The sequence below is a fragment of the Eschrichtius robustus genome, chromosome 17 (assembly GCF_028021215.1).
Source record: "Eschrichtius robustus isolate mEscRob2 chromosome 17, mEscRob2.pri, whole genome shotgun sequence".
Taxonomy (NCBI): domain Eukaryota; kingdom Metazoa; phylum Chordata; class Mammalia; order Artiodactyla; family Eschrichtiidae; genus Eschrichtius; species Eschrichtius robustus.
Genome location: NC_090840.1, coordinates 29,572,360 through 29,590,774, shown reverse-complemented (window position 1 = coordinate 29,590,774; position 18,415 = coordinate 29,572,360).

Genomic DNA, 18,415 nt, shown 5'->3' with positions numbered 1-18,415 from the left:
CCACTGTAATCTGGCTATGTTGAAAATGTCCTCTTTTCTGAGGAAAAATACATGCTGGATTCTATGACCTGTGTGAAATGGCAGGATTTTCTTTTACTTTCAGTCTCTTTGGGACCACACATTATAACTTTAGTGGCCGTTCACCAAGTGGTCATCAGGGCCTCCAAAATGCAAAGGATTGAGTTCTACAGTGCTGGTAATAAGTTAGGTGATAGGCACACTGTGGCCATTGTCACCCTTTTATAATACCATTGTTTAGGGTTAATAAAAAACCATGACAGGGCTTCCCTGGTGGCACAGTGTTTGAGAGTCTGCCTGCCAGTGCAGGGGACACGGGTTCGAGCCCTGGTCTGGGAAGATCCCACATGCTGCGGAGCAACTAGGCCCGTGAGCCACAACTACTGAGCCTGCGCGTCTGGAGCCTGTGCTCCGCAACAAGAGAGGCCGCGATAGTGAGAGGCCCGCGCACCGCGATGAAGAGTGGCCCCCGCTCGCCACAACTGGAGAAAGCCCTCACACAGAAACGAAGACCCAGCAAAGCCAAAAATAAATAAATAAATAAAAAAAAAACATGACAATTCAAAATTATTTGCATAATGAAAATGTAGCATTAGTAAGAAAACAAACAAACAAGAACAGTGGCTAGTCAAGGAAACACCCAGCAGACAAATCTTTAAGAAAATCCTCTAGTTACTAAGTCTGGGAAGGGTCAGTCTCTAAAGGACTAAGGGAATTCCTGTGAGCATTTTGTAAACTGCTCTTTAGGGTATGCTAATATAGGATTACTTCCTCCCACCTATCTCATTCCCCACTAAGGCATATTCTTATTTGGGGGGAAGTGGACAGCCCCCAGCTGAGCTCCAACTTAGGTGAGATAGCTAGCTCTCTCATTTACAGTGGGTTAAAGGGAAGACACGCAGCTGTGGAATCTTTGATCCTAAAGAATAGAGATGATATATTGGTGGGAATAAACCCATTGGCTGCCTTACCTTCTAAGATCTGGATGATATCTTTTTAGTTCCTACTGCATGTTTCATTGACTTCCCAGGTAAAAAGAGTGAGTTGAGTCTGTGGACAAAGAATATCCCCTGCCATATCACTAAACAAAGGATGTTGGGGACACTGCAGTGGCTCCCCCTCCCCCAACAGTATACCCCCGAGGGGATTCAGGATGAAGAAAACAGGATACTAGCCCTAGATAGTTAAAGTGTATATCCAAGAAATGATTTCAATGAGCCCAGTCTCTTGCATCTTCCCATATATAGAAAAGTGCTAAATTCATAAACTTGAGATGTCTGGTTTTCTTTAATTAACAGTAATCTTTTGATGTTTCAACAGCCTGTTTTTTGTTTTTTGGGTTTTTTTGTAAAAACTCCTATGTACCCTGGAGAGGCTGTATCTCAGGCTTAAGTCCTCAGTATGTCTGCTGAATGAAACATAATTCTCAACTTTTAGGTTGTGCATTTTTTTTTCCGTTGACAAAGCTTATAAAGAAGATACTTCACACAACCTAAGCTGATGAGGGGTTTGGACTTAGTATCTCCAACTCGATCTTAGACCCTCTCAAAAACAGCATCACTTATTCTTTAATAGAACTTCAATCCTTCAAGTTAAAAACAAAACAAGTGTACCAATGAAATGTATAGAAACCAAATGAATATTCCAGAAGGACCGCAATGTTTACAGTTCTTTCCCACCTCTGTTGTGATTTTAAAAATAGGAATTTATTTTGTAGAAGACATCACTTTGAATATATATTAATTTCATATTTTTTCATTCTTTGAATCTCTTTTCTTCTCCATCTTTTTGCCATTGAATATAAATACTTCTTGCACTTTTTTTCCAATTGCAATTAAAAACACTTTAAATGGACTGTATTTTGAGTTAAAACATGTTTTCTTGGTAAATATCATAGATTTCCTCAGCACTATAATTTCTGGAGATAATTGATAGCATTGCTATTATCATAAAAAAAAGTAAGATCATTGCCACATGAGACAGTACTGTACAAATCATGTAAAACAATTTTTTTTTCTCCTTTCAGAAATTCTTTTTCTAAAAGGTTTGCCATATACGGTGGGTGGGGGTCTGTTTTTGCTTAAACATCAATAGCAAGAAGATTATATTCATATGAGTAAAATGCTTGGTAATATATGTATTATTAATATGTTTTGGATTATATTTGTTTGGCAATTTTATTTAGGTTTACGGAGCAGTTTTAAAATTTATTACCTAATTTAATCCTCAGAAGATATTATTCCCTCTTTTTATACATTAGCAAACTGAAGCTTGGGGAAGTGAAGGGACTTTGCTTAAGATAGACAGATGGCAAGGAGCAGAGCCAAATGTAGAAGTATTTTGTCCACATCTCATGTGCAGCATATTGGGGTTTGCAGAATAAATATAAGACATAATTTTTGCCTTTAGGGAATTTACAGTTTAGTTGGGGAAAAGATTGATGTCAGGAAAACAGCTTGCACGAATGGTAGACGGAGCATGGTCCTGGGACCAGAGAGCTTTGCAGCTCATAAAAACCTGCTTCTTTGATTTGAATAAAATTATAATAAAGTATAAAGCAGAAAGTCTTTTGACTGATAAAGGTGCTGTCACAGGCATCTGTTGTCTAAGGATCTCAGAGCCAACTTGAGATAGATTTACCTCCACATAAACGTTTGTCAACCATATCACCGTGTCTTCCCAACAGCCGTGCAGCACACAATGTAACTACACAAGGGAAGCCAGGCTGTGTTGTTGACAAAATGCACCCAGTTTTAAACACATTTGGTTTTACATCCCTGGCCTGTGGCAGGACCAGCAGCAGGATGCATGTCAGGTAACGCTGGTTGAACACGCTGCTCCAAGTGACCTCAGGTTCCATCCTTTGTGAAACTAGTTGCTGGTTAATACTCATCTGGGCTGTTAACTAGAGCACAAAAGTAGGGACAAAATTTGCAATTTGTTAATGTTTTCTTAAAATCTTGTTAAGCAAAAGCTAAATCCATCATTAACAGAGCAATATAAATTAGGTGCTGTAATTAGCAGTCCAAATGTATACCTTTGCAAAAGGTTATCTTTAATGTCTTTTTTAAAAAAATTAACGTATTGATAATTGTGTGTTTTGGATAATCATAGCCACAGGGGAAAACTAGGAACTGCAAAAGTACTATTGCTTAGTCAAACAGAAATGAAAAGGTAATGTCTGCCAATGTCATAAGCATGGGAAAGGAAACAAATAATAGATAACAAACACATCCATGTATCTAACAAACTAGATTTAACAAATATTAACAGATATTACCATGTTTCCTTTAAATTGGTATTTTTTAAATAAATAAAGTGTTTACCGTAGCTGAAAAGAAAGAAAGAAAGAAAGAAATGAGTGTAGTCTAAAAGAGCCACCACATAATTAGTTAGAATAGTGTTGGGTAGCTAAGATCCTTTGGAAGGAAGAGACAGACAATTTAAAAGTAACTTTTAGTATCTTGCCTTTTATGGATTTTGTAGATAAAGCATACCCACAGTTTGGCACAAAGTAGGTATTCAAAAACCATGCTAGCTCTTATGAAGTTAGTGTTTGTGATAATCAGAGAATGTAGATCCTCTATCATTGTTTCCAGGGCCTTTCAGGCTTCAGTATAGCCCTTATCTTGTTATATGCTAATGCTGTTGACTTGATTTGTCCCACTCCTGGGGCTTGGAGCTTTCTTAGGACAAGGACTCACCTTTCTCTCCCTGGCAACTACCACATCATCTGGTGGACAATAGGTACTAAATAAGTATTTGTTAAAGTAATGTCTTTAGTCTAATTTTTCTCTGTTCGTTATTTCGTATTGATCATCTGATTTTAGCTAATCAAAAAGAGTCCAAACAGAATCTGTTTAGATCAGACAACATCTCTCACCTGTGTTATTTCAGCAACTTACCTTACCTGTCTCTCCGTCTCTCCTCTGCTTTTTCCACCCTCTCATCCATTATCATTAGTTCAATCCTTACGATGTTGTCAGCAGATCTTAAAAAACAAAATCTGATTCTATCATTCTTTTGCTCAAAAATTTTTGGTGCTTTCACATGCCCCCTGGGGTAAATAATGTAACTCTTTTCATGAAATGCAAGGTCTTTCCATGAGTAGATGCTTCCCCCTCCAGTTTCTCTACCACGTCCCCCTTTTATTTTACACTCCAACTATACTACAACCTGTGTTGCATCCTTATCTTTTTTAACTTTTCCAACTGCCTGTAACATGCCCTTGCCTCCCCAGGCCTCCCCACAACCCTCTTGCTTCTCTGCCTAGCAGTCAGAGAATACATCTTACTTACTCTTTGGCTTGCAGCCGAATAGTTATCTCTCTATGAATCTTCCCTCATTCTCCTTTTCCTCTGCTCCTCCCCACCCCCACTGCTACCTCCCTGCCGCCTCACCCAGGCTTACACATATCTTTATTAAATCCAAGTTCTTGTATTAAAATTGTGTGTTTTCATGTCTATTTGCCCTCAAAACCATAAGCTCCTTGAGATAGGGTACTGCTTGGCAGGCAATAGTAACTCGAGGCATATTTGTTGAATAAATGAATGAACGAGTAAATGAATTTGATAGATCTGACTATAAAAATGTCTTCGTAAAGTCAGAAATTCAAAAAGAAAAAGAGAAGCCCTGTGATCTGGAGATTTGTTGAAATGACTAATTCTCCATGTCGTGGTGATAAATGCAGCAACGAAGGGAGAAAAACTCACGTATTCAGTCCTCCTTTGCCACAGGCACATAGACCAGCTGTCCTAATACTTTTCCCCTCGCTTTCTGCTTTAAGGAAGAAAGAGACAGGACAACACGATTCAGAAGAAATTTTCCATGACATTAAAGAATATCATGAAAGCTGCTATACAGCTGGTGAGATGAGTGAAAATAAACTCAGTGATTTAATATAAACTGTCACTTACTTCTACAGAAAAGAAACATTGTACAGGTGTTCACTGAAAATAGTGCAGCCTGGTGGGGCCCATATTGGCTTCTGAGGATGGGATCTGCATCTGAATCATTTTTGGTTTCCCGACAATGCCCAATACAAGTGTGCATACAGTAGGTGTTTGTTAAATGCCTGAAGAAAGGAATAATCTGACCCATTCTTTTAGAGGCATTAGGTAAGTAATTTAAAGAGTGTTAGATATTGTCCTAATCTCTGGATTATGGTACCAAAGTGATAAGGATGCTGCTGGGAGCCTTTTCACTAAATATATATATATAACATGGTCAATAAAAATGAAAAGGTAATGTCTGCCAATGTCATAACCATGAGAAAGGAAAATGAATCCAACACAACTACTATTTCCTCTCTGGTCAAAGGTATTTTGAAAATGAGGTTTCTTGTGTGGTTAGAATCAGCGTGTTGCTAAATCATGTGTCTGCTGCTCTGCTGAGTCTTGTTAATTTTGGCCTAAAAAATGAAGCCTGGAACAAAGGGTGGGAATCTTTGAAGTTTTCTCACGTATTGCACCAAGAGCCTATCTGTTTTCAGTCCCAGAAGCAGGGTTTTTTCTCCTTTCTTTTCACCTAAATCTTTCTCTCATCCAACTACCCATTTTTAATTCTTCTTGCTGTCTGAATTTAAATTATTCCACAAATATTTGTTGAACACCTACTCTGTGCCAGGTTCTCTTTCAGGCCCTGGAGACACAGCAGGGTTCCCCGCTGTCCCTGATCCCAGGAGTGTGCAATCTAGTCCTGCAAGACCAAAGATAAACTGTCAGTACATCGTGTGCCTGGTGGGGTAAGAATATCTGAAGGGGCAGGAGGCAGAGGCCGTGAGACCAAAGGAGCAAGAGCTCTTTTAGATAATACTATCAGGAAAGACAGCTCCTAGGAGGTAACATTTTCCTTTGTTTTATCCCATTTTTCACTTCCATCCACATGATTGCCACAGAGTCTAGCTTAGATGAGTGTGATATTGATAGCTATTTATTATTACCTTGGAGACACTTGTAAAGATCTTGCTGGATCTCTGATGGAACGCTCCTATTCACACTTCACATTCTCCAAGTTTTTCTGAGGTGCAGGGCTGCGGTAGGTGCCGTGGGGAGCGATAAGGTCCTGGAGAAGACAGAGCTCCTCTCTCTTTGTTGCTTATGAGACAAAGCACACGACACCCACGTAAGTGTTGAAGAACTTCTATTTATGAAGCAGGCTGCCAGAAGCACAACCTAATATACCTGAATTTAAAACCCAGCGCTTTCAGGGAAGAATGAGGAAAATGTCGCCTCCTACACCATTTTGTCTTATGATCATAGCTCTCCTTTCCATGGAGGAGCATACAATTCCAGCAGCACAGTAGGAGGCCATTCTGGTTTTTACCGCTTTGAAAATGGGGAGACTTTGCCCGCTAGAGAGGGGAGACGTACTCAGGAAAAATTCTTGTTGATTCACAGTAACTTCAACCTACTTGCCCTATAACTCCACTTTCTTTCTGGGTTTGACTCTTCCGCAATTTCATTTGGGGTAGTTATAGACCAAAGAAAATAAGGTTAACCTTTATGATTTAAATGTCTCGATCTCTACACCAATGATGATCTAGAGTTTTCAACATCCTAATGAGAAATGGTGGAACTTGCCAAGCAGAATGGTTATGTTTAAATAGACCTTCTCCAGAAATTCTTTTGCCAATGAATTTCTGAAGCTGGGGTACTACTTTGACTGGGAATTTACTTTCTTCTCAGTACCTATGTTCTAGTTATTGTTACCATGTAATGAATCACCCCAAAACTTAGTAGCTTAAAACATACAATTATTTCCTTATCTCTACTGTTTCTGTGGGGCAGCTGTTTGGCAAGAGAGGCTTGGCGGGGTGGTTCTGGCCCAGGGTGCTCATGTGGTTGCAGATAGTGGCTGAATTGAAGAAGCATGGGCGGGAGTAGCTGTGGGCTCCCTTCGTGTTGTCCCAAGTCTTCTTGAGTTGTTTTTCTGTGGGGGTTAGATTGGGCTTCCTCATAGGATGGTGGCTCTGGGGCAGCTGGGCCGCTTGCAGGGCGGTTCAGGGCGCTGACATGAGTGTTCCTGCGTACACGGGGAAGCTCACCTAGCCTCAGAAGTCACGCAACATCACTTATGCTTCATTCCAGTGCCTTCATATCTCTCACAACCCTGCTCACATTCAAGACTGAAGGGGGAGTAGCAGGGTCCTAGGGGAGCATTTGGGATGGGAGAGAATATTGCTGCTGTCTTTGGAAAATACACTCTGCCATAGCCTACTCATAGCAGGTTGCAGGAGCAGGCTTATTTTAGGAGACAGACAATTTCGGATGGAATGAAAATGTGGCCAGTGGTTGGAAACTAGAAGTGAGAAGTCAAGAGGGCCCAGATATCAGGTCAACTAAATACTAAAGGGGGAAAGAAAAACCTTCTACTCCTTTTCTTTTTTTCACATTGAGGTAAAAACACCACAGTTATTTTTAACAAAATAAAAATGTGATTTTTTTCTTTTAGTACTGCCATGTATTATTCTGTGATGAAAAATAATGATGATCCCAGATCTCTATAATAACTTCACTATTTCAAACGCTGACAATAGACCTAAAAAAACATTGATTCTGATAAGTTTTATCCCCTGCCTGAAAGAAGAAGAAAAAATTCAGACATCTTATCTCACAGTCACAGGAAGAATGTGAGAAAACTGCATATATTATATAGTGCTGAAACTGGGGCTTGAGTTCCTGGTTTATGCTTCTTACTTTGCTATTTTAAAAATGGTTTGGTGCTGGTGGGGCTGATTGGAAGTATAATGGAAACCACATGATCCTGAATTATAAATTAATATAAACAAGTTTTCAGATGTGAGATTTTGTCAGCTGAGAAATCAATTATAATTCAGAATTATTCATTTCTTTTTCATCCTATGTAAACATTTTAGCCCTTGTCGTAATCGTGAACGCATGATGTTCATGTTTTCAACTTAGAACACACGATGCTGTGTAATTCAGATTTATTAATGGAGGACCATTAATGTACTTTTTTAAATTTTTTTTTAGAAATTTGATTTTTTCTCATTCCTTTCAGGGCGGGGGTGGTTTATTTATTTATTTTTAATAAATCTATTTATTTGTTTATTTAATTTTTTTTTTTTTTGGCTGCGTTGAGTCTTCGTTGCTGCATGTGGGCTTTTCTCTAGTTGCGGTGAGAAGGGGCTACTCTTTGCCATGGTGTGTGGGCTTCTCATTGCTGTGGCTTGTCTTCCCATTAATATACTCTTGACCTTGACTTGTGAGGAATTGGTATTTGTTGTCTCTTTCATTCCGTTGTGAATTTGAATGTGTACCCAGGAGAAGGCATACTCGCCCATAACCAATGATCCCCTTGGATTCGTCTCAGGCCTCGATATACTTTCAAAGTTAACACAATATTTACTTCCAATTTTTCAAACCATGTTTCCAATACGGCTTTAAAATCTGTGTGTGTTCGTGTGTGTGTGTGTGTGTGTGTGTGTTATTTGAATGGAGGAAAATATCTCAAATGAGTGTGAAAATATGTAAAAACAGTTGCCTCTCATTTCTCATTCTACTTGCTGAACTTCTATCTCTTCTGCTTTGCATCTCTAGGAAGACATTTGGGGCAGGACCGAAGAAAGGATACACTCCAAATGAGGGAAATAAGTTGGTCCTTCCTTGTGATAAATGCCTTGGACTGAAAACTCTGCCTTGTGTGGTGTGATGGTGTCCAGAGTCTGTGCTCCTGCAGCAAATAACCCCAGCGGGACCAGCATACACCAGAGCCCATCACATTGGGACGGCACATCCGATTAGCAGAACACTCCCCACTTCCCCACCCTCTTGTAAACGGAACACCTGGGGAGTTTTCTGCAGCGGTTCTGCCTCTGAGAGGGGCTGCATGGAATTCCACTCTGAGAGTTTGAACTCATACAGCTCTTAGCACAGATGGTTTGTGGGATTTTTTTCCTGATGCCAATACGGTCAGACGTTTTCTCAAAAAGAAAGTGAGAAATATCAACAGCAGTAATTTCTTCATTTTACCTTATTTAAACTAAATTGTATGGAGGCCCAGACAATTTTTTTTTTCAGATCTGCCTACAGTTACAGTTAGGGTGTCAAGGCAGACTGGGAAGCAGCTTGTTCTTTTGTCACAAGGTAATTAGATGAATGCAGCTGAACCCCTTACACAGCTCTTCAGTCACTATCAAGCAAATTAAGACTATTCTGGGTTAGACTGACATGTTGCAACTGTCTTCAAGTTGAACTGAAGGATTATATTTCATCAAGTACCACCAATGATTTCAAAACCAGAAATCATCAGCTGCATAGCACAGGGAGACCAGCTTGGTGCTTTGTGTCCAACTAGAGGGGTGGGATAGGGAGGGTGGGAGGGAGATGCAAGAGGGAGGAGATATGGGAATATATGTATACGTATAGCTGATTCACTTTGTTATACAGCAGAAACTAACACACCATTGTAAAGCAATTATACTCCAATAAAGATGTTAAAAAAAAAAAAACACCCAGAAATCAATCATTTGCAGGGGTCCACTTCTTTCAAATACTTCCATCTTCATGTATCCAGGAGAGAAACTGGCTTTCAGTAACTGTTACTCAAACCTCAAATGCACAGAAAATACGGCAGCTTACAAAAAGCGGAAGAATGACAAATTTTATCTTTGGTGACCAGATGTTAGGTGCTAACGTAGGATGGCAGTGAATGGAGTTTGCAGAAGAGTTAAGTGACCGACATGAGGGTGAATAATGGGAAGTGATGTAAGGGATGTTTCTGTCTAACTTCAGAAGCTTCAGTCACACAAACTTTCAGGATGTTTGCACATTTCCAGGGGGAACAAGCAAAATTAGAACACTCGAGTCAAAGAAGCATCTAAAACCTGATGACTCACTTTCTCTTTCATTTGAATAAAAGCTCTGAACACAAATATGTGGCCTCAATACATCTAAATATGGCACTAGGAAAAGAAGACATGTTCTCAAATAAAGTAACAAAGAGGTGAGTGGTAATTAGCAACTTCTTAAAGATCTCTATGTCTAAGAAAAGATGCTGTTAATTTAGCCATTGAGAATACCTGTTCAGTCTAGGCTTAGGGATCAAACTGCTGTGTTTAACATAGAGACTGTGTAACTTAGCAGTAGCCTGCCTTTGGACAGCTTACTTAACTTTTGTTCACCTCGGTTTCTTCACCTGTAAAATGGAAATACTAATCATATCTATCTCCTGGGAAGTTGCTCCTTGGAAGAGTGGATTAATTAAGTAATATGTACACAGCACTTAACAAAGTGCTTGGGTCATGGTGACTAGTCAATAAATGCTGAGAGTTATGATGGTGAAGAGTATCCTTTGGAATACTAATGTTCTTGGGATTCCAGTACCTAGAATCCTGGGAGATATCAAATATTCTGGGTAATGAAATATACAGGTTTAATTTTGACATTTTTGTGACTTTAAAAATAACGACAAGGGTTATACAGGCTTGTTTTGCCTTTTAAATGAATCAGGCTTGTGTAAATAGATAAAAGTCAATCAGAAGATTAACTATGTGTGAAAACCCCAGGCAACATTGCTCAAAGTCACAGTCAGAAAATATTGGACTCTAATCCTGCAAGGTTCCTGAACACAAGTCAGGCATATCAAAGGTCCACAAATGAAGTAAAGAACATGAATAACCATTTCTGGTCTGGAAGACTTTCTGTCCTGGGTGGAGACCCAAGGACAAGGAAGCCAAGCTACTTCCCTGTAATGCCTCAGACCCTTAATTATCAAACAAGGGTGTGATGACAGCCCATTTCTTCCTTGGAAATAGTTCCCATGTGTTCTTTCCCCTTCATACTCCTTAGCACTTCTTAGCCAGATACTCATCACCTTAGGACCAGATTCCTGCCGTCAGCTAACTGTTTACCTTTTGCGAGACTATTTCTTCCATTACCCTAATCCTAACCTAATTCTTTGCTTTTAGTAAGTTTCTTAAGCAATTAGCAAAAGTTTCTGAAAAGCAAGTCTTTCATCTCTCCTTCCATTCATTAAAATTCCTCATCACTTCATACATTCAATAGAAAATGCAGTATCTGGTTATCAAGATTGCAAAGGAATTTTTCTGTTTCCCTGAAGGCAATTCTTCTTGCTTTTAACATCTAGTTAAAGAATTAGATATTGTAAAAATGTGATAAGTACCCATAAAGTCAAAGTAATATAAATAAAAATTCTAATAAGAAATATTATGGAATTTAGCAGGCTAAATATAAAATTCATCTGGAAAATAAAACACAAGAATGATTAATAAATTTTTTTTTTAAATAAGGGGGAATTTTTTCTTCTATAGTAAAGTGTATTCTTAAGTTATAGTAAGTAAAACAGTCTGATATTCATGCAAAAATGGAACAATAGATCTATTACACCTAACAGAGAGTTCAGAAACAATATATACATTGAAGTTTAGTAAATGATAAAGGTAGCATTTCATATCAGAGAGGAAAGAATTAACTATTCAGTAAATGGTTTTGCGCCAATGGCTATTCACTTGGGGAAAAAGTTAAATAATTTAAAATCCAGGTAGATTAAACATTTAAATAAAATTTTAAAACTGTTAAAAGATTAGGTGAAAATATGAGGGGATATGTTTAGAAATCTGGTGTGGGCAAAGTCTTTGAATCAGTATGCAAAATGCAAGTGCAATAAAGAAAAATATTCATAATTTAACTCTGTGCAAATTACAAAGTTCCTATACTATAACAATTAATGGTCAAGGAACAGACAAGCAGGAAACATTTGTAACAAATATTTAAAAACAAACAAACAAAAACTGGAGATTAAGTATTACATGAAGATGTGGAAAAATGAAGGGCATGCAAATTAGTTAAGTAGCTTTTAGAGAAATTTGGTGGTTTTTATTAAAATAATTATCTTTACTAGAAAAATACTCCTACATATGTGCAAAGTGATATTTAGGAATATTTTGTTTAGCAGTTTTTGGGAAGAGTGAAAATTGCTAAGCACCTCAGGAAACTGATGATTAAGTGATGGTACATTTGTAACTATGCAGCAGTTGAAAGAATAAGGGAGATCTATGTTTGGAGATGGGAAAATATTTTCAAGACATATCAACTTAAAACATGTTGCTAAACTAAATGAACAGTATAATTCCATTTTTGTAAGCAAAACAAAACAAAATTTCACAAAACAAAACTGCATCATATATATATATTTAGCTGTATCTCTATCTATCTATCTATCTATCTATCTATCTATCTATCTATCTATCTAGAAAATGGTCTGAGGTGATACAAGCCAAATTGTCAATGGTAGTTTTCCTGTAGTGTGTAATGAAAAGGGAGGAGAATTAATGAAAGCCAAGGAGAATTGGGCTTTATATGTATTTTTAAAATTAGAATGTTTTCATGCACAGCTTGTGAATTAACTGTTTTTTTTTTGTGTGGTTGTTTTTATTTTGTAATTTTCTTTTTTATTGAAGTATGGTTGATGTACAATATAAGTTAAATGTGTACAGTACAATGATTCACAATCTTTAAAGTTTATACTCCATTTATAGTTATTATAAAATATTGGCTATAGTCCCCGTGTTGTACAATATATCCTTGTAACTTATTTTATACATAATAGTTTGTACCTCTTAATCTCCTACCCCAGTATTGGCCCTCCCCCTCCCTTCTCCCCACTGGTAACAACTACTTTGTTCTCTACATCTGTGAGTCTGCTTCTTTTTTGTTATATTCACTAGTTTGTTGTATTTTTTAGATTCCACTTAGAAGTGATATCATACAGTATTTGTCTTTCTCTGACTTATTTCACTTAGTATAATGCCCTCCAAGTCCATCCATGTTGCTACGAATGGCAAAATTTCATTCTTTTTTATGGCTAAGTATTCCATTGTCTATATATACCACATCTTCTTTATCCATTCATCTGTTGATGGACTTAGGTTGTTTTCATATCTTGGCAATTGTAAATAATGCTGCTATGAACATTGGGGTGCATATATATTTTCAAATTAGTGTTTTTGTTTTTTTGGATATATACCCAGGAGTGGAATTGTTGGGTCATATTATAGTTCTAGTTTTAGTTTTTTGAGAAACCTCCATACTGTTTTCCAGAGTGGCTGCATCAATTTACATTCTCACCAGCAGTGTACAAAGGTTCACTTTTCTCCATGTCCTCACCCACATTGTTATTTGTGTTCTTTTTATTGATGCCATTCTGACAGGTGTGGTTTGCATTTCTCTGATGATTAATGATGTTGAGTATCTTCATGTTCCTGTTGGCCATCTGCATTTCCTCTTTGGAAAAATGTCTATTCATTCTTCTGCCCATTTTAAAATAGGGTTGTTTGTTTTTTTGATGTTGAGTTGCATAAGCTGTTAATATATGTTGGATATTAACTCCTTATCAGTCATATTATTTGCAAATATCCTCTCCCATTCAGTAGGTTGTCTTTTCACTTTGTCATTGGTTTCCTTTGCTGTGCAAAAGCTTTTAAGTTTAATTAAGTCCCATTTGTTTATTTTCTTTTTTATTTCCTTTTCTTTAAGAGACAGATCCAAAAAAAACATTGCTGTGATTTATGTCGAAGGGTGCTCTGCCTATGTTTTCTTCTAGAAGTTTTATGCTTTCCGGTTTTACATTTAGGTCTTTAATCCATTTTGGGTTTATTTTGTATATGGTGTTAGAGGATGTTCTAATTTCATTCTTTTACTCACAGCTGTCCAGTTTTCTCAGCACCATTTATTGAAGAGATTGTCTTTTCTCCATTGTATACTCTTGCCTCTTTTTAAAAAAGTAACAAACTCTATGTGATGTGCTAACCCTATTTAGTACACTTCCCTCTGGCTGAGGAGCTATTGGGTAGCACCTGGCAGAGCAGACAAAGTGATAAATTGAATCAGAGATGTACAGGAAGATGGTCTTCGCCTTTCTCACGTTATTCAAGATAACTTAGAAATGATAGCTTAAGTCTGTTAGAAATGATAGCTTATATCTTGTTGTTTCCTTATATTAATAGAATACTGTGCCCATCCTGTCTCATTAATTAAGAAATTGATGTGCTCCTCAGACAGGAAGAGCAAATTAGTAAGTTGGCTGAAGGGAAACCAAGACTCTGTGAACAAAAAGAGAAGCAATCTATTGTTTTCTTAGCATCTTTATTGGAGTATAATTGCTTTACAATGGTGTGTTAGTTTCTTCTGTATAACAAAGTGAATCAGCTATAGGTATACATATAGCCCCATATCCCCTCGCCCTTGTGTCTCCCTCCCACCCTCACTATCCCACCCCTCTAGGTGGACACAAAGCACCGAGCTGATCTCCCTGTGCTATGCGGCTGCTTCTCACTAGCTATCTATTTTACATTTGGTAGTATATATATGTCCATGCCACTCTCTCACTTCATCCCAGCTTACCCTTCCCCCTCCCCGTCCTCAAGTCCATTCTCTGAGTCTGCGTCTTTATGCCCCTAGGTTTTTCAGAACTTTATTTTTTAGATTCCATATATATGTGTTAGCATATGGTATTTGTTTTTTCTCTTTCTGACTTACTTCACTCTGTATGACAGTCTCTAAGTCCATCCACCTCACTACAAATAACTCAATTTTGATTATTTTTATGGCTGAGTAATATTCCATTGTATATATGTGCCACATCTTCTTTATCCATTCATCTGTCAATGGACACTTAGGTTGCTTCCATGTCCTGACTATTATAAACAGAGTTGCAATGAACGTTGAGGTAAATGACTCTTCTTGAATTATGGTTTTCTCAGGGTATATGCCCAGTAGTGGGATTGCTGGATCCTATGATAGTTCTATTTTTAGTTTTTTAAGGAGCCTCCATACTGTTCTCCATAGTGGCTGTATCAATTTACATTCCCACCAACAGTGCAAGAGGGTTCCCTTTTCTCCACACGCTCTCCAACATTTATTGTTTGTAGACCTTTTGATGATGGCCATTCTGACTGGTGTGAGGTGACATCTCATTGTAATTTTGATCTTCTGCCCATTTTTGGATTGGGTTGTTTGTTTTTTTGGTATTGAGCTGAATGAGCTGCTTGTAAATTTTGGAGATTAATCTTTTGTCAGTTGGAGAAGCAATCTATTGAAGACATTAGAGGAGAAGAAGAAAACTGGTTGAAATTACAACAATCAAGCAAAGAGGATGATTAAGAGGAGCCTCGTGGGTGACAGCATGGTGACTTGGATGGATGTTTATACTCTGGATGTGTGTTTGGAGTAGTAGGATGATGACTAAATCTAACCTGGTTTTCTGGCTGGTGAGAAGATGCATCTTCCAAATGGAATGGAGCAGTGAAATGAACAGTAGCAATGATATGCATGTATTGGTTGATATATATCATCTTGGCGTGAAATTTCAGCATAATGTTAAATACTTGGCCTCTATTTTTATAGCAGCTGGTGTGGAAGTAGGGCCTGACTTTCTATTTACCCTAATCTAGCAGAAGTGCCCATGTTCCAGGTGATAAGAATGTGTTCTCAGTACTCGCTTGAGTTTGGTTAACACAACTTCTTTCTCTCTTAAATGGAGTTTTCTGCCTCCTTGAGAGGAGAGTGTCAGACTGGGCCAAACTAGGCCTTGGATTCCAAGTAGAAAGCTGATGGGAAAAAGGGTAATTGAATGAGGAAGAGAGGAAGCTTGGGGCCTCAACTTCATCCTTTGCCAACATCAGACCAGTCTAGTTAACAAGAATGGAGTTTGAAGTGTGTGATTTAAAGAATTTTGAGTTCCCTCTCTCCTCATGTAAGATCCAAGCTAAATCCTCCACACTTTCTCAGACTTTATCTGCTGTAGGTCCATCTGGGTTAATTAGTTAACACTCCTGGGAATCAATTTGGTCCTAACATCTGGCTGAGGACAGATACCATGCTGAAAATTATTGTGACTGATGAATTTAAGAAGACAGGGTAAATGTATCTTATGAGTCACTCCTTGAAACCAGAGCCAAGGGCTAGCTCAGCTTTTGCTATAAAGCATGCATTTAGTAAGTACATGAATGAATGAATGAACAAAGAGCTCTGAGATTCAAAACATGGTTTTGGGTATCCATGAAATATTTCAGGGTAGAAGATGGAAATGCCTCTGCAGATTTTGGAAACAAGAAGAGCAGATTATTTAGAGGTCTTGACTGATTCTATTTAAGAAACTCCTTCTCCCCACATTTTTCCATTTCTCTCCTGCTGCAATAGAAACACATTCTAGGACCAGAAGGAGGTTTCCCAGGATTAACTGTGCTCCCAGTGGAGCTTTGTGTGTTTGTAAACACCTAAGAGTTCATTATGATAGTAACTCCCCTTCTCTTACCAAGGAAGCTGGTCCAGGAAACAATGAGGTGGTTTAATGTCTATTTAAGTATAAGCAGAAAAGACATTTGAATGTTTAAGGTCTTAGAAAAAAATTAAATTAAGCGTTTATTTTTATTTTTATTTGAAGTCATTCAAATACAATTAATTGTATTAAACTCACCTGTTGTTAGGTAGACGTGTCAATTGGTTTTGAAAGATGGACAAAATCTGGAAGATAAGGCAGTGGAATAAGGGATGAATTTCAGGATGCTTGTATAGAAGGAGGTCTGGAAAGTTGGAAGACTCAACTCCAAGGGTGGCATTTGAAAGGATACAATGAAAGTAAAAGAAGTTGGGGGACTTCCCTGGTGGCACAGTGGTTAAGATTCCATGCTCCCAGTGCAGTAGGCCCGGGTTTGATCCCTGGTCAGTGAACTAGATCCCACATGCATGCCGCAACCAAGGAGCCAGCCTGCCGCAACTAAGACTCGGTGCAACCAAATAAATAAATACTAAAAAAAAAAAAAGAAGTTGGGTTGATTTGTAACGGGAGAGACAGAAAGAAGGAAAGACTAAGAAATAGATATTGGCCTCAAATATCTATTTGATAAAGCAGATAAGTAAACAAGCAGTTAGGGAAGAAAATGAGCAGATGTATAGGAAAAAAGAGAGCTGGTTGACCAAGGAAATAAGAAAAGAATCAGAGGAGACTTAGGAGAGAAACTTGGTAGCAAAGTCAACAAGATGGAGTCTTTCACAAACACTAGTTGTCATTGAATCAGTGATGGAATTCTTACCTCTCACCCAGGTTTGATTCTTAACAGGGCACTTTATCCTACCCACCAGTGTTTCAAATATGACTTAAAATAGTGCAGATAGGGAGTTCCTTTGTTGTCTAGTGGTTAGGATTTGGTGCTTTCACTGCCGTGGCCCAGGTTCAATCCCTGGTCGGGGATTTAAGATCCTGCAAGCTGAGTGGTGTGGCGAGAAAAAAAAAAAATAGTGCAGATAATCAGTTTTACTTTCTTTCTATATGATTAAAGTGATACATTTTACATATTGACTTTTTAAAAATTTTTTTTTATTTAAAAAAATTTATTTTTTATTTTTTATTTTTTTAATGCTATTCTTGTCTGCTTACATTCTTTTTATGTATGTATGTATGTATGTATGGCTGTGTTGGGTCTTCGTTTCTGTGCGAGGGCTTTCTCTAGCTGTGGCAAGTGGGGGCCACTCTTCATCGCGGTGCACGGGCCTCTCACTATCGCGGCCTCTCTTGTTGTGGAGCACAGGCTCCAGACGCGCAGGCTCAGTAATTGTGGCTCACGGGCCGAGTTGCTCCGCGGCATGTGGGATTTTCCCAGACCAGGGCTCGAACTCGCGTCCCCTGCATTGGCAGGCAGATTCTCAACCACTGCGCCACCAGGGAAGCCCCATATTGACTTTTAATGCAGTATTTGGCCTACAAATAATGAAATTAAGTGTGAATTTGGATTTGGATTGGATACTTCCTAGAGTAATAATACTAGAGGCAAATCAAAGACATGTTTAATTTTAGGAAAATACACTGATTTAAAATCAATCATTTTATTTTGTTTTATTACTTTTTCTAATTTATTCAATGATTATTATTTTTTATTATATAAGTTTCAGGTGTACAGCATTATAGTTCAAGCTACGTATGTATACACTGCAGAGTGATCATCACCACAAATCTAGTAACTGTCTACTACCATACAGTTAACCCCCTTCACTTATTATATTTCCTATTGTTTCCTTTAAAATTATAAGAAAATGATGAATGCTATAAAAGCCACGACTATTTTAAAATGAAATAAATTTAAATGCCTTGTTTCTTGAAAATTTTAATTCACAGTTTATGCAAAAATCATTTTCATTTGGCTGCTGACTTGGTAAATATTTGGAACATAAATTCAAAATATGGATACAAAGATTTTTTAACATATTCTGCTTACTCAAATCCTTAAATTCCCTGTATCATCTGACTTCTACAGCTTAGTGACGGTTCCAGATTGACACAGATCCTCAACTTAGGTGACTTTATCTTGAGAGACTTCAGCAAATCCAGACTTAATGGACCTCTAATAAACATATGGATT